Source organism: Pan paniscus, chromosome 2 (assembly GCF_029289425.2).
Source record: "Pan paniscus chromosome 2, NHGRI_mPanPan1-v2.0_pri, whole genome shotgun sequence".
Classification (NCBI taxonomy): Eukaryota; Metazoa; Chordata; class Mammalia; order Primates; family Hominidae; genus Pan; species Pan paniscus.
The window spans coordinates 43,429,971-43,454,692 of record NC_085926.1 but is presented as its reverse complement, the minus strand read 5'-3'; the positions used below and the strand labels follow the sequence as shown (position 1 = coordinate 43,454,692).

At 41.2% G+C, this 24,722-nt stretch overlaps 1 protein-coding gene and 1 pseudogene across 12 annotated transcripts in view; both read left to right on the top strand.

Annotated features, from left to right (window-relative positions):
• Positions 1–24,722, top strand: part of ANO10 (anoctamin 10) — a 325,599-nt gene that overhangs the window by 183,826 nt on the left and 117,051 nt on the right. The gene's annotated exons all lie outside the window — the stretch shown is intronic.
• Positions 22,092–23,066, top strand: LOC100975149 (large ribosomal subunit protein eL20-like; annotated as a pseudogene).

Below are 24,722 nucleotides of genomic sequence, written 5' to 3'. Positions count from 1 at the left end.
TCTTGCCTTTTACAAACACCTAGAACATTTCCTTTTTGTTTGATGACATTTTTTGCAAGTATTTGTTGGCAATTGTTTATGCTCTTCAACAGTTACATGCTAACTATACAATCTTCCCCTTTTTCTTCAAAACCAGACCCGTGTGCAGATGGCATTTCATTTTTATCACAGTTAATAGTGACAGAACGGCCCCCTAGAACCCACAGAGAAAATCCCTGAGCTTGTATATTTATTTTCTCCAGTTATGAGAAGAAAAGGCTACCCTCATCCATCAGGATTTAGATATGCCTTTCCTGAGTGTCCCTGGTCACTGGGCCTACCAGTGACTCTCCTGCAGTCCAGCCACCATCAGAGGTTTGCTGTGTTTCCTTTTTTGTGTGTGTCCCTTGTAAAGGGGTCAGTCCTAGCTATGAGGGCATCCAGGCAGTGCTGACTGGTCTGCTTCTGAACTTCCAGGGACCAGCAGCACCAGGGGTTGTGGGAGGGATGCCTTGCACACTTGACCCAGCTGCATGTTGTGTGCAGTTGAAGAAGCAGCCCTGGGTGAGGATTGTGCCCCAGCTTCCCACATGGCCCAGACCTGTGGTAGGTCCCTGAGCCTCGCTGAACACTTCTTATTCCCTCCTGTAAAGAAGGGGAAGGGGAAGAATACAACCCACCCTGTCTCCTACGAAGGGCAGTCCAGAAAATTTCTCACATCCCTCTGTTTGTGGTATCTGACTCTAGTGAAAGAAGGTACCCAGTGACTTTCCTTGCTGTATGGATACAGAGAGAAATGTACTTATCAACTCTTGGGTAGATAAAAAGATAATGATACCAAACCTGCTAACAAAAAGCACCTTTTTCTTATGAAACTGACAGGACTTCTAGAATCTTCCAATAAGTAGGAATTAGAACTCATTCAGTTAATTCAATAAAGATATATTAGCACCTACTTGATGCCAGACACTTTTCTTCGCAGTGAGGATACAGCAGTGAACAAAAGGAAGGAAAACCTCTGTACTCGTGGAGTGTATTTTAGGGGGGAAGATAGATGATCATGAGATGAAATGTATAGTATGTTAATCAGTAATAACCACTCAGGAGAAAAATAAGGTGAGGAAGGGAGATAGGAAGTACCATGGTGGGGGTGGTGGTATAGTTTTAAGGAAGTTGGTCTGAGAAAATGTCCTAGGGAGAATGATTTCTGGGTTAAGACCTGGAGTGAGTGATGGGAAAGCCATGCAGATACCTAGTGGAGGAAGAGCAGTGCAGGCAGAAGGCACAGCACCCTAAAGGCCCAGGGGTGGGCCTGGGCTATTAAGGAACAGCAAAGAAACTCATGTGGCTGGATCACAAGGAGTGATGGGAGTTTGAGTCCATAAATATGATGAAGAGGATCACACAGGGATTTTTAGGTCATTTGGCTTAACTCTGGGTGGCATGGGAGCTGCCGGAGGGCTCTGAGTAGAGGAATGGATAGTCAGAGTCTGACTTATGTATTAATGGGGCCTCTGGATACTCTGTTGACTGTAAAATGCACAGGATATGAGCAAAGGCAGAGAGACCAGGTAGGAAGTCATGGCAATGGCTTAGGACAGAGACGGTGTCTTGGACCAGGGCAGGAAATGTGGAGGTAGCCAAAGTGGTTGGGTTGTGCATAGATTTTCAATGCAAAATAAAGGATTTGATAATACGTTGGAGGTGAGGGGTAACAAAAGAGAGGCATCACAGATGACCCTCAGGTTTGGCCTGAGCAACTTCACAAATGGAATTGTCATTTCTGAGACAAGGATGACGTTATGAATGATTTGTGTCAAATAAGTCCTAGATAATACTGTAAGAGCATTATGTCTTTATTTTAAAGGTGAGGATTAACACACATAGAGTAAAATGCATTAAAGTGTACTTATTTCCAAATTATAGCTTTGCAGGAACACTATATCTTAAACATATTTTATTCATCATCGGAATTTGGGGGAAATATTTTTTGTTTGTTTCTTTAATAATTTACATCTTAAATCCTTTATCATTTTTAGCTGTTCTGAGAAACAAGGCACATGTCTCTCTGCCACAGATTGAAACATAAAAATAATTTCTTCCACAAGTATCTTTTAGCCCTATTATACATACTCATAATATCCTGGCCCTATAGGGAGAATAAAGTATAATCTTTGCCCTTAGGGACCATATTATTTAGTTGAACATAAATAAATGATGTGAAAACTGCAGAATAATAACAAATTCAAACCCACTGGCTGACAGTTTTTCATTTCTTGACTTCGTGAATGTGTATGTCACCTCCTCCTCTGGAATATCTATCACAAAATGACAGTGTTTTGGTTCTGTGATCTGAAAGATGACTTACTGGAAAGAGCACGTGAAGAAAATGTGTTATATCATTCCTGATGAGTAAGGAAGCCAACTGAGGTTTTGAAGCATGCCTCACATAAAGGGCTTTGATGTGGTATAATTGTGGGTTTCACTGGTACCTGAGTAAACCCATGTAGATGATGACATCTCATGAAAAACACATGCTGCTTAGTCAATTTACTAGTGAAATAGTGTTGGGGGAATCCAGCCTATAGGCAGTCCTCATGCTCAGCAGAAAAATGTTCTGACAATTAAAACAATTTTAATTTGAATCTTATTTTCTCATAGAAAAAGTGATGTGACAGAAAATGTTGATTCTAACTGGGGATCTGATGCCCAACATTTTATAGAAATTACCATAAACATTGTACTTAATTACATTTATTTTCAAGTGTAAGTGGCATGCTATTTAGTATAGAACTTAGATAGTATTTAAAAACTCGATGGCATTTTATTTATGCTAACACTGTCTCATGCTATACCAGAAGCTGCTTTTGTTTTCATGCATTCTACTTAAATTTTACTAAAGCAAATCAGAGCAACTCTCATGGCACTTAACAGAATTCAAAAGAACTTTGTTCAGATTTTTACCATCTTCTTTGAAAGAAACTTTGGACTGGTTGATACATTTTTTAGAAACGGATTCAAGAATAATTTTCTTTCTGCTGGGCACAGTGGCTCACACCTGTAATCCCAACAGTTTGGGAGGCAGAGGTGGGAGGATCACGAGGTCAGGAGTTCAAGACCAGCCTGGCTAACATGTTGAAACCCTGTCTCTACTAAAAATACAAAAATTAGCCAAGCATGGTGGCATGTGCGTGTAATCCAGCTACTAAGGAGGCTGAGGCAGGAGAATCCCTTGAACCCAGGAGGCAGAGGTTGCAGTGAGCCGAGATCATGCCACTGTACCTCAGCCTGGGTGACAGAGTGAGACTCTGTCTCAAAAAAAAAAAATTATTATTATTTCTGTCATTTCTCTGATATTTTGTTGAAAAGGCTTTTTCCTCTAAACTACATAAACTAATCTGTTTTTTTTATGAACAGTAACTCTCTTAGCAATGGCAGAAAACTATGCCATCATAGATAGCTACAGTTGCAATCAGCTAGGTACCAATTACATTGCCCATCTGTTTCATAATTGTTATTTACATTTCTTAGCAGAGATATTTCATGCTTTTCCTTTGCCTTTGATTTATTTGCACTGGTTTTTTTTTCACCTGTAGATCACACTTTAGATCCCCAACGCTTTATTTTTATCTATCTATCTATCTATCTATCTATCTATCTATCTATCTACCTATCTACCTACCTACCTACCTACCTATCTATCTATCTACCTATCTATCTACTTATTTTTTGAGGCGGAGTTTTACTCGTCGCCTGGGCTGGAGTGCAGTGGTGCAATCTCAGCTCACTGCAACCTCCGCTTCCTGGGTTCAAGTGATTCTCCTGCCTCAGCATCCCGAGTAGCTGGGATTACAGGTGTCCGCCACCGTGCCGGTTAATTTTTGCATTTTTAGTAGAGACAGGGTTTCACCATGTTGGCTAGGCTCGTCTTGAACTCCTGGCCTCAGGTGATCCACCGCCTTGGCCTCAGCCTCCCAAAATGCTGGGATTATAGGCGTGAGCCACCGCACCCAGCCGATCCCCAACACTTTATATAACAAGGTGTTATATAACAAGACTGAAAGCTTCAGTGCAAATGGCAGCCTTACTCAGATTTGCTATACTGTGAAAAAAAAATCCTCTCTCAGCCTTCAAATCATAAAAATCACCTGATTAGAATGCAGTTTTTAATAGGATAAATGACTGTGAAGTGATGAGACCTCTCTTTGTATGATAGCACTGAGAAACTCAAACAAATCTTAACGGTCAGAGCAGCCAAGGCAGCCTGTAAACTTAGGCTGGGCTTGGCCTGAAACCTGTTTGAAACTATTTTATTTGGTTTCTTCAGAGATGTTTTCATAGCCACATAAGTAAATTCGTTTTTTATGTTATGGTGATAGGACAAAGAGAACGATATTAGTCAAAGGGGGAGTGAGCTGTCTTCCTTGTCATATGGCTTAGCTCTGCCCCCTTCTCTTCATTCATGGCTGCTTAAGCTTCTGATGGATCCTGAAGGGAGTAGATAAACTTGCCTTGTGGCTTTGGAGCCATCACATTTGATCTATGGGCCTACTCCCCTCTCCTCATCTACTGGGATGAATATTAGTAGTGATCTACTTGTGAGACTTGGGTTTCCCAAGAAGAAAACAATTAGGTGATCTCTCTCCCCACCCCTCACCAAGAAATCAAAATAAATTAGAATCTTCCTTTCAGTATCTGAGAGTATTTAAAGGTGTTTTAAACCACTAGAGGGAGCCCATATTGTTCTGATTTCTGAAACCTGTAATGTTTAACAGCTTGATTTTATTGCCTATAGAAAAGGATCTCTCTAACCAATGACTGGATCACTACATCCATAACTGTAGTGTTCTCCCTTAGTTTGCATTTTTTCTTTTTTCCCAGTTTTTTTATTGTGGTAAAATATACATAATACAAAATTTATTGTCTTGACCATTTTAAGTGTACAATTCAGTGGTATTAAATACATTTATAATGTGCAACCACAGTAATCATCCACCTCTATAATTCTTTTCATCTTGTAAAACAGAAACTCTATACCCATTAAACAATAACTCCCTATTATCCCCTCCACCTAGCTCCTGGAAACAGCCCTTCTACTTTCTGTCTTTATGATTTTGACTATACTAGGTATCTGATATAAGTGGAGTCATATAGTACTTGCCTTTTTGTGACTGGCCTATTTCCCATAATGTCCTCAGGGTTTATCCATGCTGTAGCATGTCAGAATTCCCTTAGTTTTTAAGGCTGAATAATATTCCATTGCACGTACATACTGCATTTTGCTTATCCATTCATCTGTTGGTGAACACTTGTGATGCATCCACTTTTTAGCTGTTGCCTTACTTCATTTGTGTTGTTATAAAAGGAATACCTGAGGCTGGGTAACTTGTTTTTAAAAGAGGTTTATTTGGCTCATGGTTCTGCAGGCTGTACAAGAAGTGTGACACAAGCATCTCCATCTGGTGAGGGCCTCTGGCTGTTTCCACTTGTGGTGCAAGGTGAAGGGGAGCTGGTGTGTAGAGATCACATGGTGAGAGAGGAAGCAGGAGAAGCGGGGAGGTGCCAGGCTCTTTCTAACAACCAGCTCTGGCAGGAACTAATAGAGCGAGAACTCACTCATTACAGCAAGGATGGCACCAAACCTTTCATGAGGAATCTGCCCCCATGACCCAAACACTGTCCACTAGGCACCATCTCCAATATCAGGGATCAGATTTCAACATGAGGTTTGGGGGAACAAATATACAAACTATAGCAGCTATTGTGAATAATGTTTTATAAACACAGGTATACATGTATCTCTTCAAGATGCTGGTTTCAGTTCTTTTGGATATATACCCGGAAGTGGAATTACTGGATCATATGGTAATTCTATTTTTAATTATTTGAGGAATTTCCATACTGTTTTGCATAGTGGTTGTACCATTTTACATTTCCACCAGCAATGCACAAGGATTCCAATTTCTCCGTATTCTCACCAACACTTGTTATTTTCTGGTTTTGTTTGTTTATAGTAGCCATCCTATGGGTGTGAGGTAAGGAGAAAAGTGGAAAATCACCAAACGGAGACCATCGTTGATACTGGTGTTCTTGTACTCTGTGGCTTAGAATAGGATGTGGGTGAAGTAATTGGAGACAGATCATTTTGATAGCTCCTTGGCTGGGGTCTGTGGCTATCCTCCTCCCCTTCTTCATAATACTCACTGTCATCTTCCACCACATTTCTTTCCACCAATCCCTGGACAGATTTAGTTCCATTCAGCAGAATATCAGTCATGTGTGGACATTATTATGCTGGGCTGTGTGGCAAAGTAGAAGGTGAATAATGAGCTGTCTTTCTTGTCAGGGTAACAATCTTAGTCTTCATTGCATCCAGGTAATGTGTTTTGGCCTCTTTCAACCTCTCTTCCCTTTGCTTTCCTCTGCCTCTCTACTAAGAAGCTTTGACCTCATGATTTCTCAGACCCCCTTCACTGCTTCAGATTCTCTAGATTTTTCATTTTGTGTTTTATTGTCTTTTTAAAGTATTGGGAATTTATAAGATTTTACACTTCCTGCTATAGTTTGGATGTTTGTCCCTCCAAACCTCATGTTGAAATATGATCTGTAATGTTGTGGTGCCTAATAGGCAGTGTTTGGGTCATGCGGGCAGATCCCTCATGAATGGCTTGGTGCCATCCTTGTGCTAACGAATGATTTCCCACTCTGTTAGTTCCTGCTGGAGCTGGTTGTTAAAGAGCCTGGTACCTCCCCTACCTTTGCTTCCTCTCTTGCCATGTGACTGCATAGCTGGCTCCCCTTCACCTTCCATCATGAGTGGAAGCAGCCTGAGGCTCCCACCAGATGGAGATGCTGGTGCCATGCTTCTTGTACAGCCTGAAAAATCATGAGACAAATAAACCTCTTTTCTTTATAGATTACCCAGCCTCAGGTATTTCTTCATAGCTATACTAATGGACGATGGCATCTTCTGTTTCAGAATACAACTAATTTCTTCACTGAGAGATTTGAGTTGATTCAACTGTACATACAGCGCCCTCCCCAGCCCTCTTACATACCTGTGTTATAAGATGGTCTGCCTTCCATTTTTGTTGTTGTTGTTGTTGACCACCATTCTAGGTTGAGCTATAGGAAGTCATGTAGATGTCAAAGCTTATGGAGTCTTTCTAAACCTTCTAAGATTATGCCAACCCAATTCAGAGTATATACACTGATAAAGTAAGATATTTATTAGGATAATTTCTGTAATGGTTGTGTTTGTGCACTAAAGTGTCACTCAGGGTTGAAAAGGCAAATCGTGATTTCAGTCAATTACATTCAAGACTGGTTTTACTATTAATACCTGCAGAGTTATAGCTTAGGACAGAAGCTTAAGAGATCATACCACCACATTTCACTGAGCCTAAGGTTAACTTCTCCCACATTTTAGTACCTCTGAAATTGAATGTATTTTACAGTGGCTATCAGGTAGCTGCCATCGTCAACATGTGGACAAATTTGAATGTCAACACTGGGCCATTTCTGGTAGTGTGATTTGGCAACAGCAACTCCTCATGGTTTCAGTCAGTATAGAAAATGAATTCTGGGTGGGGCTATAAACCTTTCATTGACCCCTTTTGATAAGATCAGAAAAAGCACCAGCATGGAAGCTTGCAAATGGATGCCAGCTGCTTGGAAGGAAATCCTGGATAGAGTGGTGAAGCACTGTTTTAAGGACTGCTGCATCACCCACACTGCTGAGGCCACATAAGAGGATTTTGTATTGGAAAATTTGTGCATTGTCAACTCTGAGATAAAACTTGATTTAGAAGTCTTGGACTCTGAATGTTTAAAAAATCTAGTAGTACATGGGGCTGGGCGCGGTGGCTCACGCCTCTAATCCCAGCACTTTGGGAGGCCGGGCAGGTGGATCACCTGTGGTCAGGAGTTCAAGAGCAGCCCGGCCAACATGACGAAACCCTGTCTCTACTAAAAATACCAAAAACAAAAAACAAAAAAACAGCTAGGTGTGGTGGCATGCACCTGTAGTCCCAGCTACTCAGGAGGCTGAGACAGGAGAATCGCTTGAACCCAGGAGGCGGAGGTTGCAGTGAGCCGAGGTCACGCCACTGCACTCCAGCATGGGCGATAGAGTGAGTGAGACTCTGTCTCAAAAAAAAAAAAATCTAGTAGTACATTAACAAGCCTATATTTTGCTTATATTTTGTAGGTAGCACAGGAGTGATTATTAAAAAAAAATCTATCTAAAGAAGTTTTAAAAAGAGCCCTTCAAATTAGAATTCTAGGTAATAAGAACACTTTCTTTAATTATTTAATTGGCAGTATTTTTTTGTCTTGGTGGTATATGGGAGAATGGTGTGTCTTACGGTGTCTTACAGTTTTTGGTATCCTAGATTGTTGAAAGAATAATAGTGGGAAGTGTGGTTTGCCTGCATTTCTGACCTTCCTCTCTAGCACCCAGTTTTTGTACTGCTGCTGATCCTGGCTTCTGTGCCTTGCAAATGCCCTCTTCCCCTGCTCAATGCTCCTCCTGTCAGCCTACTTCCTATACTTCCTTTGATGCTCAATCTAAGACAGACTTCCTCTGCCAAGCCCTCCCTAGTAAACACTTCCCCATCTAGAGCATTCAGTGTACTTCTATGGAGGTATATCATTTGAACTATACACTTGACTGTACATGGCTGTGGAAATGTTTTATATTTGTTTCATGACTGGGTTCCTCAACTGTAAAAGATTGTAAACTCTTTGTGATAGGGTCTCTGTACCCTATCACAAGTATCATTTGATAAATACTTGCCAAGTTTATTTTCACTCTGCATTTGCCTGTGCCATTGTTAGAAATTTGAAGACACGTGAAAAACAAGGACAAACAGGGACAAACTGCCCCTCTCTCTAGTGGTTTCTCTACATGAGCCCTGAAACTGTGGTGGAGAAGGCTCAATGTAATCCCCTGGTTTTGGTGTGATTTTTAGCTTCTTCCTCAGTACTCACCACCACCTCAGGTAGTCGGGTCTGGGGACTTACCCCCGGTGCCCATGCACCACAGCCTCAAGACTGTCGCATTGCAGAACCATTTGACAGTGAACGATCATATATGTGTGTTTACCTTATATGCATATAGCAAGGATTAAATTATTTTATAGCACTGAGTACAAGAAATGTTATATCTTATTTTTCTGATTTTTATTCCCCTCTTACCCTACCTGCTGAAAAGGACAGTCCCATTCATATTTTGACTGCTTTTTGCTTCTCCCTAGGGATGCGCAAGAATAAGAGGGAGGATTATATTTTTTGAAAAACAAAGGACAGCATCAGTAAATCTCAGCTATAGTAAGCTGCATAGTCCAGACTACAAAGTAGAGGGAAGGGAATGGCTGGGTTTCCTCTGTGCTAAGCTTTGGACTTGGGATCTTTTAGGCAGGCTTTGAAAGCCACGGGAGGTGGTGTTTATTCCCCACTCTTCCCTCCATATGCCATCCCATCAGAGTTTCTGTTACTTTCTAGGACATGCTGGGGGCAAGTCTCTCCTATTGACACAATTGGTAGGTAACACTGCCATCAGGGATTGTCCTCCCAGGTTAGGTCACATCTGCCCTACTACACAGTTCTTCCCTCAATCAGCTGGATTTTGCAGGGGTGGAGGGCAGTTGGCTTGCCCACTGAGTACCACCCATATTCTGGGGGGGCATTAGAAATATCCAAGGTCAGAACAGCCAGTGGCTTCCCAAGAAGTGGGCAGGAAAACTCCCACTGTCTCCTTGCTGTACCTGCCAACAGCCAGTCAGTGGCCAAACCAAGCATCAAGTCTTATCCTGCTGCACATACACACTTTGCAGTGCAGAACAAGGCTTCAGTGATTCATACTTTTTAAAGAAATACATGAACAGAAAATTTGATGCTACTTACATCCTTTTAAAATAATTACCAGATTAATGCTTGATTCACAGCTGAGAATTTATTCTGATAGGGACACAGTATATGAGTCATTCCATATAAGAAGTACAGAGATGATGCAACAAAATTACAATTAAGCATCACCATTAAGATACATGCATGAGTTCCACTCTCAGGTCTTTTAAGTCCATGTTTAGAGTAGCTCAATTTGTACTGGCTTTTCCTTTCATATATCACAGCAAAAACAGTATCAAAAATATTGTATTTGAGGTGAATTAATAGAAATACAGAATAAAAATCTTTATTTCATAGAAATATGTAAATATATATCACAGAAATATACAAATCCCCCTCTATGCTGCTTCCCTCCCCCATGCAAACCACAGGCATAGGAAGGTTCTGTAGGAGGGCAGAGGGCATCTGGGAGGTGGTAGGGGCCCCTCCCTTCCCTCACTCCAGGGACTTAGGCTCCTCAGGATGTCTGTCTTAGGAACAGCTTCCCAAAGATTCAGTAGGGTGGATTCATTAACTAGCCTTAGATCCACCCTGCTGAGGGAGCACAAGCCTGAAAGGGAGTTCCTTTCTCTACTTTTCTGGGACTGGAGTTTTCTGCAATCAGGAAAAACAGAGCAGAAAGTGTGTGCTGCTTGCCAAAGGTTGAAACTCTGAAGACAGTTCTCCCAAAGAAAGAGGAGGCAAAAGAAACATGTAAGGAGACAGGGTTATGTGACTAGGGGATACTTTTCTTTGTTTTGTAAACTATTAAAGTTTTCTATCTTTTCTCTTTAATTACAAAAGCATTACTCGCTTATTACAACCAGATAAAGATTATAGAGATTTCCTTCTGTGCACACGCTGACTTTTGTATGCTAGGTAAGTTTGCATGTGCCTCCTGTGGAGTAAGGAAGTAGGAATTACACATTTACCCTCCAGTAGGTTTATTGTCTGCACTTAATTCAAAATCACAAAAATCTTTTGAAATGTGACAGAATAAGAAAAAGTGCTCACATATATACTCTTCATCCCATCTACCAAAGAAAATTCTGCAATTGCTAACCCAGTCCCATCCCCTATCCCCATACTGCCAAGTAGGGTTGTTCTTTGTCTTTAAGGATGCAATATATGAATATAGGAAATTCCATAGCTGGCTGAGGACATGGCCTAAATCACTGTGCATCATCAGGAACAGGAAGGAGCTTACATCACTGTACATCTTGAGGAACAGGAAGGAGAAAGGGAGAAGAGAACAAAAATCAGAGGAGGATTTGAATTTTGGTTTGGACTTGGTTTAGTTGGGTGCTGTGGTTCAGGGGTGGGGGACAAAGGATAAGCTTCAGAGTGGTGAAGTGTGGAGAAAACTGGTGGGAAGAAAGGGGGAGACATGGTAAGTACCGTGCAAAAAATGTGAATAAAGAATAGAATAACCAGCTTGGGCAACATGACGAAACCTTGTCTCTGCCCCTGCTCCCTCACCCCCCAAAAATATATATATGTAAATTAGCAGGGTATTGTGGTGTGCCCTTGTAGTGCCAAGTAGTCGGGAGGCTGAGGTAGGAGGATTGCTTGAGCTTGGAAGATGGAGGTTGCAGAGAGCCAAGATCGTGCCACTGTGCTCAAGCCTGGGTGACAGAGCAAGAACCCGCCTCAAAAAAAAGAATAGAATTGTTCTTAAATTAGGTTTTGGTTTCTGATCTGTGCTTCTGAAATTTGACACTCCTTAGGAATAGACCACTAGGGTACCATGTTTGTCATGGCTACAATGGGGTTGCATATGTCAATATATACAGGTAAATAAATATATACCTTGCTCTTTGTAATGGCTACAGAATATTCCACAAGGTCCAGCTTTTCTCCTGTCAGTAGGCATTCTGATTGTTTTCCGATATTTTGAGTTACCACCAGTGTAACTTTTCTATACACATACCCTTTTTCAATAGAGTATATATTCCTAAAAGCAGGATTGCTGGATCAAAGAGTAGGCACTACTTTTAATAGGTACAGTGAGATCATTTTCCAAAAGTGTCCTGGTAACTTATTTATGAGAGCTCCATTTTCATATACCTTACTGTCTACTTGCTCTTAAAAATATTTTTCCTGGCCAGACGTGGTGGCTCATGCCTGTAATCCCAGCACTTTGGGAGGCCGAGGTGGGCAGATCATGAGGTCAGGAGATCGAGACCATCCTGGCTAACATGGTGAAACCCCGTCTCTACTAAAAATACAAAAAAAATTAGCTAGGTGTGGTGGCGGGCACCTGTAGTCCCAGCTACTCGGGAGGCTGAGGCAGGAGAATGGCGTGAACCCAGGAGCAGAGGTTGCAGTGAGCCGAGATCGCGCCACTGCTCTCCAGCCTGGGGGACAGAGTGAGACTCCATCTCAAAAAAAAAAAAATTTTTTTTCACAAATTGGATAGGCAAAATGTTGTCTGAGGTGGCATTAGGTTCAATTTCCTGACCAGCATTGAGAAAGAATACTTTCTTATTATGTTCAATGGCCACTTGCCATGCCTCATGTGTGAAGCTGCCTACACATGACTTAAGCTCATTTTTCTTTTGAGTGTGGTTTATCTTCTTCTTGTGAATTTGCAGCAATTTTGTATTTTAAGTATATTAACTCTTTGGTCACATGTTACAAATATTTTCTTCTATCTGTTGTTTAGTATTTTAATTTTGTGTCTGGCATATATCACATACATACTTTTTTCCATTTTTTATATAACCCAAGTGTATATTTTTCTTTGTTTCTCCTGGTTTCTTGTCTTGCTTAAGACTTCCAAATAATCCTCAAAATTTCTTGGTGGAGTTTTGAATTTTGTTTGCTATGTGTCTTATTTACATTTAGATGTTGAATTAATTTTGAAATTATTTTTGTTTTTTTAAAATTATTTTTGTTTTGAAGTAGGAGTCCAACTTCATATTTTCCAAAGAAATAGTCATTTATATCATTTATTAAACCATCTTTTCCAGTAACCTAAAGTCCCACTTTTATCACGTTATTTTGAGATTCTCTTCTATTTCACTGACCTTTTTGTCTGTTTTTGAGCCAATCCATATTGTTTTGATTATAGTTGTTATAGTAAGTTTTAGTATTTGATAGGGCAAAATTTTTCCTAAAAATTTTCCTACTACAATTTTTCTCTAGAAATTTGTTGATAATTCTTTTATTTTTTTATATAAACTTTAAAATTACTTAGTTCAGCTTCAACAAAATTCATTAGGCCCTGATTGAAATTGTGTTACATTTGTATATGAATTTTGGAAGGAATAACACTTCTGTGATGAGTTTGTCCTCCTAAAAACGTATTCACTGTCTCTGTCAATGGCTTATTACATATCCTTCAATAAAATTTTGTAGTTCTTTCATATAAGCTCTGTACTTTCCTTGTTTTTCGTTGGTAATTCATTGCATTTATTTCTCTTGTAAATAGTATTTTTCTAATCAATCTTCATTTTTAACTAGTTCTTACTGCTATAAAGAAGAGCTTTTGAAAAATATGTCCCATAACTACTAAGCGCTCTTATTAGTTATAATTGGTTGTTAGTTTTTCTTGGGTTCATACTCATAGCTGCAAATGAGGATAATGTTTTCTTTTTTCTGCTAATACTCATACTATTTATTTATTTATTCATTCTATTTTTTATTTTTTGAGATGGAGTTTCGCTCTTGTTGCCCAGGCTAGAGTGCAATGGCGCAATCTCAGCTCACTGCAACCTCCGCCTCCTGGGTTCAAGCAATTCTCCTGCCTCAGCCGCCTGAGTAGCTGGGATTACAGGCGTCTGCCACCATGCCCAGCCAATGTTGTATTTGTAGTACAGACGGGGTTTCACCATGTTGGCCAGGCTGGTCCCGAACCCCTGACTTCAGGTGATCCGCCTGCCTCAGCCTCCCAAAGTGTTGAGATTACAGGCGTGAGCCACCACGTCTGGCCACTTATACTAATTATTTTATGTTTGCTCTTATTGCATTAGCTAGGGCCTCAAAAACAATATTGAAAACATCTCTGTCTTAGTCTTTACTTGAATAGTGATAACCTTATTATTTCACCATGTAATAAATTGTTTGCAGGCTGGGAGTGGTGGCTTATGCCTGTAATGCCAGCACTTTGGGAGGTAGAAGTGGGAGGATTGCTTAAAGCCAGGAGTTCAAGACTAGGCTAGACAACAAAGCAAGACCCCATCTCTGTGAAAAAATGGAAAATTAGTCTAGTGTGGTGGTATGTGCCTGTAGTACTAGCTACTCAGGAGATTGAGGCAGGAGGATCACTTGAATCCAGGAGTTGGAGATTACAGTGAGCTGTGATCATGCTACTGCACTCCAGCCTGGGTGACAGAATGAGACTTGTGTCTTAAGTTGTTTGCTGTGGGTTTGTAATAAATGATTTTTATTTAAGTATATTTTTCTACTTCTATTTTAGATCATTTTCTGTTTGTTTATCTTAATTGGGAATAACTATTGTATATATAGCAAGTGCTTTTTTAACCTTTATGTTTTTTTAACCTTAAATTATTTTTTATTGTGTTTCTTACCTCATTCAAGAGCTAATGGTCCTTTTTTGTGGAAATGTGGTAGCCTGTTTAGTTGCCATTAATTTAAATAATTTCAATAAATAAATGGCATATTAAATAAATTGTCTGATGTCCTGAAGAACAGGCATTATCAACTGTTTGAAGCATCAATTTTTTTTTTAAATTATACTTTAAGTTCTGGGTTACATGTGCAGAACGTGCACTTTTGTTACGTAGGTATAAATGTGCCATGGTGCCATCAACCCGTCACCTACATTAGGTGTTTCTCCTAATGGTTTCCCTCCCCTAGCCCCCCATGCCCCACAGGCTCTGGTGTGTGATGTCCCCCTCCCTGTGTCCATGTGTTCTCATTGTTCAACTCCCACTTATGAGTGAGAACACACGGTGTTTGGTTTTCTGATCTTGTGATAGTTTACTGAGAATGATGGTTTCCTTTCCCTGCAAAGGACATGAACTCATCCTTTTTTATGGCTGCATAGTATTCCATGGTGTATATGTGCCACATTTTCTTCATCCAGTCTATCATTGATGGACATTTGGGTTGGTTCCAAGTCTTTGCTATTGTGAATAGTGCCGTAATAAACATACATGTGCATGTGTCTTTATAGTAGAATGATTTGTAATCCTTTGGGCATATGCCCAGTAATGGGATGGCTGGGTCAAATGGTATTTCTAGTTCTAGATCCTTGAGGAATTGCCACACTGTCTTCCACAATGGTTGAACTAATTTACACTCCCACCGACAGTGTAAAAGTGTACTTATTTTTCCACAGGCTGTCCAGCATCTGTTGTTTCATGACTTTTTAATGATCACCATTCTAACTGGCATGAGATAGTATCTCATTGTGGTTTTGATTTGCATTTCTCTAATGACCAGTGATGATTAGCATTTTTTCATATGTCTGTTCACTGCATAAATGTCTTTTTTTGAGAAGTGTCTGTTCATATCCTTTGCCCATTTTTTGATGGGGTTGTTTGCCTTTTTCTTGTAAATTTGTTTAAGTTCTTTGTAGATTCTGGATATTAGCCCTTTGTCAGATGGAAAGATTGCAAAAATATTCTCCCATTCTGTAGGTTGCGTGTTGACTCTGATGATAGTTTCTTTTGCTGTGCAGAAGCTCTTTAGTTTAATTAGATCCCATTTGTCAATTTTGGCTTTTGTTGCCACTGCTTTTGGTGTTATACACATGAAGTCTTTGCCCATGCCTATGTCCTGGATGGTATTGGCCAGGTTTTCTTCTAGGATTTTTATGGTCCTAGGTCTTATGTTTAAGTCTTTGATCCATCTTGAGTTGATTTTTGTATAAGGTGTAAGGAAGGGGTCCAGTTTCAGTTTTCTTCATATGGCTAGCCAGTTTTCCCAACACCATTTATTAAACAGGGAATCTTTTCTCCACTGCTTGTGTGTGTCAGGTTTGTCAAAGATCAGATGGTGGTAGATGTGTGGTGTTATTTCTGAGGCCTCTGGTTTTTTCTGAGGTGTTCTGGTTTTTGGAATTTTCAGCCTTTCTGCTCGGTTTCTCCCCATCTTTGTGGTTTTATCTACCTTTGGTCTTTGAGGTTGGTGACCTCAGTTGGAAATGCAGAAATCACTCATCTTCTGCTTTGATCTCTCTGGGAGCTGTAGACCGGAGCTGTTCCTATTTGGCCGTCTTCCAACCTTTATGTTTTAATTTATGGTTATCTTTTCACTTAAAAACGTAATAAATTATGTTGATAGTGTTGCTAATTTTAAGCTATCTCTGCATTCCTGAAATAAACCATGTTATATTATTATATTATATCATATTCTGTATATTTTTCTGTTAATTTGTTACTGGTGGTGAATCCATATGGGTTTGCAGCAACTTCAGTTCTTGCCTCTTCAGAAGGATTTGACCAAGGGGTAAGGCCGAAGGAGAGACCGAGGCAAGTTTTAGAGCAGGAGTTAAAGTTTACTAAAAAGCTTTAGAGCAGGAATGAAAGGAAGTACAGTACACTTGGTGGAAGAGGTCCAAGCAGGTGACTTGTGAGATGAAGTTTGCAGTTTGACCTTTGACTTAGGGGTTGTTTGTTGTTTTTTCTTGGAGATGGAGTTTCACTCTATCCCCCAGGCTGGAGTGCAATGGCGCAATCTTGGCTCACTGCAGCCCCCGCCTCCCTGGTTCAAGCGATTCTCGTGCCGCAGCCTCCTTAGTAGCTGGGATTACAGGTGCCTGCCACTACGCCTGGCTAATTTTTGCATTTTTAGTAGAGATGGGTTTTCGCCATGTTGGCCAGGCTGGTCTCGAACTCCTGACCTCAAGTCATCTGCCTGCCTCAGCCTCCCAAAGTGCTGGGATTACAGGCATGAGGCCACTGTGTCTGGCCTGACTTAGGGTTTTGTATGTTGGCATACTTCCAGGGTCTTGGATTCCTTCTGATTCTTCGCTTGAGGTGAGATGTCCACATGCACAGTAGCCTACTAGTGCTTGGGAGATGAGCATGCACAGTGTGTTTACTGGAGTTGTACGCATGCTCACTTGAGGTCCTTACCAGTCAAATGTCCCTGGAAGGTCATATGCCATTTAAACCCCGCCCCCCTGCCATTCTGCCTCTTAATATGCATGTCTGAGCCCACTTGTCCAACTCCTGAGATCTTATCGGGAAGCTGCTGCTCACGAGTTTCAGGTGTTCTCTATCTATTAGGAGACTGCCTTTCCCTGGCACCGGCTGTGGCCAATTATTATTTTAGAAAGAGAGTCAGCAACCGCCTGACCATCACCTGATGGTCACCTGACATTCCAGGTGTGTGTGTGGGGGTGGTGCTGGGAGCACCCTTCTGCCCTCCTCATGCCTGACTAACTACCTACTGTAACAAATTCACTTCTGGGTTCTATTTGCCAGTACTTGATTTAGAATCTTTGCATCAATATTTGTAAGTGAAATTGGTTTCTGTTTTTCTTTGTCATACTTTGGTATTAAGTGTGTTCCGGCTTTTTAGAATGAATTAGGAGGAGCCTTCCATCTTTTTCTATGGTCTAGACCAGTTTGAGTACATAGCAAGTATCTGTTCTGTGATGATGCCTACTGCCCTATATTAATAAGGCTGTGGAGTATTACTGAGTTTTTAATCTTCACTATTATGATCTTAAAATATGACCTTGTTTTAAAAGGAGTCCTCTAAAATACTTTTCTTCCCCCTCTTCCAAGTTGCCAGGTTTTTGGTTATCTCATTGTTTTGCTTTTTATTTCACTTGTGTTTAGATAAAAAGTTTTTAAATTTCACATTTTTAGGCTGGAAACTTATTGCAACAGTAGGGAATATTTAGAGAGGAGAGGAACACACACACCATGCAAGACTTTTGTTGTGGCGTAGTTGGAGATCTGAGAAGGGGAAGGAAACTGGATTTATCAGAAAGAGGGAGGCCAGGGCTAAATGTCAAAGCCTGGCTGTAGCCCTGTCTCCTATAAGCTGAGTGACTTTACGTAAGCCTTCTCTGACTTCAGGCTGTTTTTCCATCATCCATGTATCACGTTGAGAACGGCCTGATGTAATTGCTGTGAGGATCAGAAGAAATAATATTCAAGGACTTCTGAACCCTTAAGGCATTATTTTGATGCAAAGGGTACTGTTACAGGCTTATTCTTTTCCAGTGATTCGTTATAACAGAATACTTCTTCAGTGAAAGGAGATTTTTATTTGTAAATGTTTAGATAGTTGTTGATTTTTGTAAGATAGTTTTTTTTTGCTTAAATCAGGGCCTCTAATGGTCATGAGATTAAAAACAGGTTTTAAATTTTACCCCTTGTTTTTTTCACCAGGCAAAGAGACTGTTTTGTAGCAAACTAGTCTTCTAGCTCAAAGAAAAGAAAAGAGAAATATTTTTTTTCTGCCATGCACTTTCAATACCAGTTAATTGAACTATATGTTCTGAGCACCTGAAATGAAATTATTGACGAATTCATTCTGTCTAACTGTGTAATCTCCTAGTCTTATTGTGAAAACTTGCTGCATCCTCTTGTGCCCCTTGTGTCTTCCTTCACTGGTCACCCTAAGGGCCAAGGGAGAGCTTTCCCCTTGGCCCTCTAAAGGTTCACTGAAAAATCAACTTGCAAAAGGCAGATTAATAGGAGAAAAGGCGGATTTATTTAACGTGTACATGGGAACTTTCAGAATGAAGATCCAACCCCTCAGTAAGGTACAGAAGCTTATATACCACCTTAAGGTTATAAAAATAATGCAGGCTCAGAGAGTGGCCAAAAACAGATTATTTTATTTTTATTTTTTATTATACTATTATACTTTAAGTTTTAGGGTACATGTGCACATTGTGCAGGTTAGTTACATATGTATACATGTGCCATGCTGGTGCACTGCACCCACTAACTCCTCATCTAGCATTAGGTATATGTCCCAGTGCTATCCCTCCCCCCTCCCCCCACCCCACAACAGTCCCCAGAGTGTGATATTCCCCTTCCTGTGTCCAGGTGATCTCATTGTTCAATTCCCACCTATGAGTGAGAATATGCGGTGTTTGGTTTTTTGTTCTTGTGATAGTTTACTGAGAATGATGTTTTCCAATTTCATCCATGTCCCTACAAAGGACATGAACTCATCATTTTTTATGGCTGCATAGTATTCCATGGTGTATATGTGCCACATTTTCTTAATCCAGTCTATCATTGATGGACATTTGGGTTGGTTCCAAGTCTTTGCTATTGTGAATAATGCCTCAATAAACATATGTGTGCATGTGACTTTATAGGAGCATGATTTATAGTCCTTTGGGTATATACCCAGTAATGGGATGGCTGGGTCAAATGGTATTTCCAGTTCTAGATCCCTGAGGAATCGCCACACTGACTTCCACAATGGTTGAACTAGTTTACAGTCCCACCAACAGTGTAAAAGTGTTCCTATTTCTCCACATCCTCTCCAGCACCTGTTGTTTCCTGACTTTTTAATGATTGCCATTCTAACTGGTGTGAGATGGTATCTCATTGTGGTTTTGATTTGCATTTCTCTGATGGCCAGTGATGATGAGCATTTTTTCATGTGTCTTTTGGCTGCATAAATGTCTTCTTTTGAGAAGTGTCTGTTCATGTCCTTTGCCCACTTCTTGATGTGGTTGTTTGTTTTTTTCTTGTAAATTTGTTTGAGTTCATTGTAGATTCTGGATATTAGCCCTTTGTCAGATGAGTAGGTTGCGAAAATTTTCTCCCATTTTGTAGGTTGCCTGTTCACTCTGATGGTAGTTTCTTTTGCTGTGCAGAAGCTCTTTAGTTTAATTAGATCCCATTTGTCAATTTTGTCTTTTGTTGCCATTGCTTTTGGTGTTTTAGACATGAAGTCCTTGCCCATGCCTATGTCCTGAATGGTAATGCCTAGGTTTTCTTCTAGGGTTTTTATGGTTTTAGGTCTAATGTTTAAGTCTTTAATCCATCTTGAATTGATTTTTGTATAAGGTGTAAGGAAGGGATCCAGTTTCAGCTTTCTACATATGGCTAGCCAGTTTTCCCAGCACCATTTATTAAATAGGGAATCCTTTCCCCATTGCTTGTTTTTCTCAGGTTTGTCAAAGATCAGATAGTTGTAGATATGCGGCGTTATTTCTGAGGGCTCTGTTCTGTTCCATTGGTCTATATCTCTGTTTTGGTACCAGTACCATGCTGTTTTGGTTACTGTAGCCTTGTAGTATAGTTTGAAGTCAGGTAGTGTGATGCTTCCAGCTTTGTTCTTTTGGCTTAGGATTGACTTGGCGATGCGGGCTCTTTTTTGGTTCCATATGAACTTTTGAACTGAAGGAAATAGAGACACAAAAAACCCTTCAAAAAATTAATGAATCCAGGAGCTGGTTTTTTGAAAGGATCAACAAAATTGATAGACCACTAGCAAGACTAATAAAGAAAAAAAGAGAGAAGAATCTAATAGACGCAATAAAAAATGATAAAGGGGATATCACCACCGATCCCACAGAAATACAAACTACCATCAGAGAATACTACAAACACCTCTACGCAAATAAACTAGAAAATCTAGAAGAAATGGATAAATTCCTCGACACATACACTCTCCCAAGACTAAACCAAGAAGAAGTTGAATCTCTGAATAGACCAATAACAGGAGCTGAAATTGTGGCAATAATCAATAGCTTACCAACCAAAAAGAGTCCAGGAGCAGATGGATTCACAGCTGAATTCTACCAGAAGTACAAGGAGGAACTGGTACCATTCCTTCTGAAACTATTCCAATCAACAGAAAAAGAGGGAATCCTCCCTAACTCATTTTATGAGGCCAGCATCATTCTGATACCAAAGCCAGGCAGAGACACAACAAAAAAAGAGAATTTTAGACCAATATCCTTGATGAACATTGATGCAAAAATCCTCAATAAAATACTGGCAAAACGAATCCAGCAGCACATCAAAAAGCTTATCCACCATGATCAAGTGGGCTTCATCCCTGGGATGCAAGGGTGGTTCAATATACGCAAATCAATAAATGTAATCCAGCATATAAACAGAGCCAAAGACAAAAACCACATGATTATCTCAATAGATGCAGGAAAAGCCTCTGACAAAATTCAACAACCCTTCATGCTAAAAACTCTCAATAAATTAGGTATTGATGGGACGTATTTCAAAATAATAAGAGCTATCTATGACAAACCCACAGCCAATATCATACTGAATGGGCAAAAACTGGAAGCATTCCCTTTGAAAACTGGCACAAGACAGGGATGCCCTCTCTCACCACTCCTATTCAACATAGTGTTGGAAGTTCTGGCCAGGGCAATCAGGCAGGAGAAGGAAATAAAGGGTATTCAATTAGTAAAAGAGGAAGTCACATTGTCCCTGTTTGCAGACGACATGATTGTATATCTAGAAAACCCCATTGTCTCAGCCCAAAATCTCCTTAAGCTGATAAGCAACTTCAGCAAAGTCTCAGGATACAAAATCAATGTACAAAAATCACAAGCATTCTTATACACCAACAACAGACAAACAGGGAGCCAAATCATGAGTGAACTCCCATTCACAATTGCTTCAAAGAGAATAAAATACCTAGGAATCCAACTTACAAGGGATGTGAAGGACCTCTTCAAGGAGAACTACAAACCACTGCTCAAGGAAATAAAAGAGAATACAAACAAATGGAAGAACATTCCATGCTCATGGGTAGGAAGAATCAATATCGTGAAAATGGCCATACTGCCCAAGGTAATTTACAGATTCCATGCCATCCCCATCAAGCTACCAATGCCTTTCTTCACAGAATTGGAAAAAACTACTTTAAAGTTCATATGGAACCAAAAACAGATTTTAGTGGCAAGACAGGTTATAGGGGAGAGAATAAAGGAGGCTTGACTAGCAAAAGTGGCCTTGTTATGTACATGAAGCCTCATAGCTAGAGGCCCTCAGAGAGAATAGATAGTAAACGTGTCTTTTCAGACTTGTAAAGGTGTCAGACTCAATCTCTCCCAGATCTGTGAAAGGCCTAGAAAGGGAAGGCCTGGCTGCATTAATGGAGATTCTCTACAGATGCAAATTTGCCCGACAAGAGACAGCTTTGCAAGGCCCCTTCTGTCTGCTGGCCCTGTGGCAGCCATTTCAAAATGTGTCAAGGAAATATCCTTTGGGGTAAAATATTTTTATTTTCTTCAAGTGCAATTAACTGTAAAGACGTAAACTGTACCTTTTGCGGGTGGCGGCGAGCGCGGAGAGGACGCCATGAAGGTCTCGGGCACACTACGAGAGTACAAGGTGGTGGGTCGCTGCCTGCCCACCCCGGAATGCCACACACTGCCCCACTACCACATGCAAATCTTTGCGCCTAATCATTTGTCGACAGGTCCCACTTCTGGTACTTCGTATCTCAGTTAAAGACAAAGAAGGCTTCAGGGGAGATTGTCTACTGTGGGCAGGTGTTTGAGAAGCCCCCACTGCGGGTGAAGAACTTCGACAGCTGGCTGCGCTAATGTTACTGGGGGTCCTTGCTCCCAGAGCTCCCAAGATGGTGGCGGGCCGCTTCCAAGATGGTGGCAAGCCTTGTCTTCTCTGACCTGGGGTTCTTGGCCTCAGGGATTCCAAGGAATGCAATCTTGGGCCATGCGGTGAGTGTTATAGCTCTATTAGAAGTCGTGGGTCACGGAAGAGAACCTTGGAACCCAGTGACTAGTGTTGAGCTGGATTAGGACAAACCCGTGCAGGAACAATGGCAAGTCTTTAGCCCGATCAGGAGCGGCAATGGGCGCCTCCCTGGATGGGGAGCACAGCGGACACACCCTGTCGGATCCGGAGGTATGGAAGTCAGCAGCGGGTCTGCGACGGTGGCAAAGGGCGGCAAACAGCAGCTAGTCCTGCCTCTCACTATGACTCCCGGAGCTGCACCTACAACATGTACCGGCAATACCGGTACCTGACCACCGCAGGCGCTGTCACCCAGTGCTACCGCGCCAGGGCCCACTCCATCCAGATCACTCCACCAGATGAAGGTGGAGGTGATCGCAGCCAGCAAGTGCCGCCGGCCGGCTGTCAAGCAGTTCCACGACTCCAAGATCAAGTTCCTGCTGCCCCACCGGGTCCTGCGCCGTCAGCACAAGCCACGCCTCACCACCAAGAGGCCCAACACCTTCTTCTAGGTGCAGGGCCCTTGCCTGGGTGGGCCCCAAATAAACTCAGGAACGCCCCGGTGAAAAACAAAAAGACATAAACTGTAAATGCTTAGACAATTGGTCATGCCTGTTGGCGGAGAACACAGCCCCGCCTCCATGATGTAAACCAAAAATAAAATCCTAAGTCCCCCCCACCAACTGAATGGACCCTCTCTTGGCCAAGAAGACCTCAGAGAAACCTGAAAAACTGTGTTCTTGGCCATGATGGGAAGAGAGGTTAGACATACCTCGTTATACCCCCTCCCTTTTGGAGTTTAGGCACAACTGACTAGCACTAACATTGAAATAGAGATTATTAGACTGATAAAATAGACTTTGTTGCCACAAAGAGTGGCACATAAGATAGCAAATTCCAACCTGATTCTGGTGTAGCATCACATGACAGCAGACCCTGAAGGAAATAAAAATATTTTACCCCAAAAATATATTTCTTTGACATATTTTGAAATTACCCTGCAAAACTGTCTCTTGTGGGGGGAATTTGCATCTGTAGAGATATCTCCATTAATGTGGCCAGGCCTTCCCTTTCTAGGTCTTTCTGGGATCTAGAGGAGATTAAATGAGTTTGTCACCTTTAAGATCTGAAAAGAGACATTTACCATCTATGTTCTCTGAAAGCTGCTACCTGGAGGCTTCATCTGCATAACAAGAACCTTGGTCTGGCTGGGCCTGTAGCTCACACCCGTAATCCCAGCACTTTAGGAGGCTGAGTGGGCTGTAGCTCACACCTGTAATCCCAGCACTTTGGGAGGCTGAGGTGGGCAGATCGCTTGAGCCCAGGAGATTGAGACCAGCCTGGGCAACATGGTGAAACCCCATCTCTACAAACAAACAAAAAACCCAGGCATAGTGGTGTGTGCCTGCAGCCCTAGCTACTCGAGAGGCTGAGGTGGGAGGATCATTGAGTCTGGGAGGTTGAGGCTGCAGTGAGTTGTGATTCTCCACTGCACTCCAGCCTGGGCAATAGAATGAGACCCTGTATCAAATAATAATAGTAAAGAGCCTTGGTGTCCACAGCCCCCCTTAACTTAACTCAGGCATTTCTTTTGTCTTTAAACAAAGCTTAATTCTTTCAACCAATTGCTAATCAGAAAATGTTGGAATCCACCTATAACCTGTAAGCCCCTGTTTCAAGGTATCCTACCTCTTTAGGATGAACCAATGTACACCTTCCATGTATTGATTTACGTTTTTGCCTGTAACTTCTGTCTCCCTAAAATGTATAAAACCAAACTAACCCAACCACCTCAAGCACACCGTTTCAGGACATCTTGAAACTGAACACTGGGCCATGGTCACTCATATTGGCTCAGGATAAACCTCTTGAGATATTTTACAGAGTTTTGTTTTTCTGTTAACATTTATCAATCATGTGGGTAGTGTTGACTTACGAATCTTTTGAGCAATGTGAGGTGCTGAGGCAATTGATTTTAGTCTTTTGTGTGTATTGCATGGTTAGGAACCAGACCAAGTGTTACGTGTTACCCCAGAGGCATCGACATGAACTGTTACTTTTGAGTCTATTTCTAGCAGCTTGGCTCCTCTGATGAGATACCATTTTACAATGCAAATGGAAAGAACAAAAAACACACCACCTGAAGACAAAAATTGTAAGGTCACCAAAACTCTATAAAAATGTCCCATTACTAAACTTATGAGTAAAAGGTTTAAGGGCTGGAAGCAGATC